Source organism: Coccinella septempunctata, chromosome 2 (genome assembly GCF_907165205.1).
Source record: "Coccinella septempunctata chromosome 2, icCocSept1.1, whole genome shotgun sequence".
In the NCBI taxonomy this organism is placed as follows: Eukaryota; Metazoa; Arthropoda; class Insecta; order Coleoptera; family Coccinellidae; genus Coccinella; species Coccinella septempunctata.
In genome coordinates, this window is record NC_058190.1 from 3,779,767 (window position 1) to 3,781,198 (window position 1,432).

Consider the following 1,432-nt stretch of genomic DNA (forward strand, 5'->3'; position numbering starts at 1 on the left):
CGGAGAAAGCTGCCACGACATCTTGGGGGTAGAGGAATTGTTGATTTTTTCAAACGTATGTCCCAGGAAATTGAAGGACTTCGAACATATTTCCTGAACAAAGCTGTTTCGTTAGAACTCCATAGAGTAGTTTGTGATAGTTCTACTCCGTTAAAGCTACAACAGGACCACTTGGAAACCGTCGAACACTCTGCAGAAAGTAAAATGCAGAAACTGTTTGGCAAAACTTTGCATGGAAGGCACCAGAACGAGGTCAACCATGATTTCGTCGACATATCTGCATCGAACTATTGGTTGACTTCCGGAAGGTTGTTTCCTGTGACAGAGGCTTCATGCTCACCATCCAGGATCAGGTGATTCCAACAAGAAATTACATGAAATATATCGCCAAGGATGCCTCAGTGGCGGACGATAGCTGTCGTTATGGCTGTGCGACACATGAAACTATCCAGCACATCACAGGGGGATGTCAGAAGTTCGCGGGCACGGAGTACAAAAATAGACACGATGCTGTTGCCAATATTCTTCATCAAGAATTGGCACTGAAACACCAACTTCTGAGTTCGAAAAAAGTTCCTTATTACAATTACCATCCGGATGCTGTGTTGGAAAATGAACATCACAAGCTCTACTGGGATCGCACGGTTCTCACAGACCGGAAAATAACCCACAATAGACCAGACCTCATATTGCTCAAGAAGGATGAGGACAGAGCTCTATTCATCGACGTGGCGATCCAAATAATAACAATCTTCTAGATAGACACACAGGAAAAATTTCAAAATACAGAGATCTAGAGGAACAAACCAAAAGACAGTGGAAGTTGAAAGATATCAAGACCATCCCTATTGTTATTTCATCTACAGGCCTGATACCGAAGAAACTACTAGAGAACTTGAGGAAACTTCAGGTGGACGAAAATATCTATAGAGTCATGCAGAAGGCGGTACTGCTGGGAACGGCGAGAACTGTACGCAAGTACATGGGAAATTCAGAGGAACACCGTCTGCTCCGACAGGAAGTGCGGGTGGAGCAGGAATCCAACCGACAACAGGGAGCTGAGGAGCGACCCGGACCCGACCACCACCACGAGCCCGAAAACCTGGAAAGGGCTCTAACAGAGCTAAATCCTTTCAATATCTGGGATAAGTGAATTTTCTTCTGGAGAGGAGTGTGACAGCCGCAAGGCTAAAGTCATAATAATAATAATAATAATAGCAAGAAGCTGAATTTCAAATGACCATTTCTGAAATTATGGAACTGACTAATCTGATACTCATTTCAATTGATCATTTCTGAATTACAACAACGTATCGGGATATGAGGGCGTCTCCTATCGCCTCAATTTTAGGAGCACCTGTATAATAAAATATCCTTAGTTACCTCTCGTTGACAGCTTTTTAAGTAATTAACTGTCAATTCTTGTGAGCCC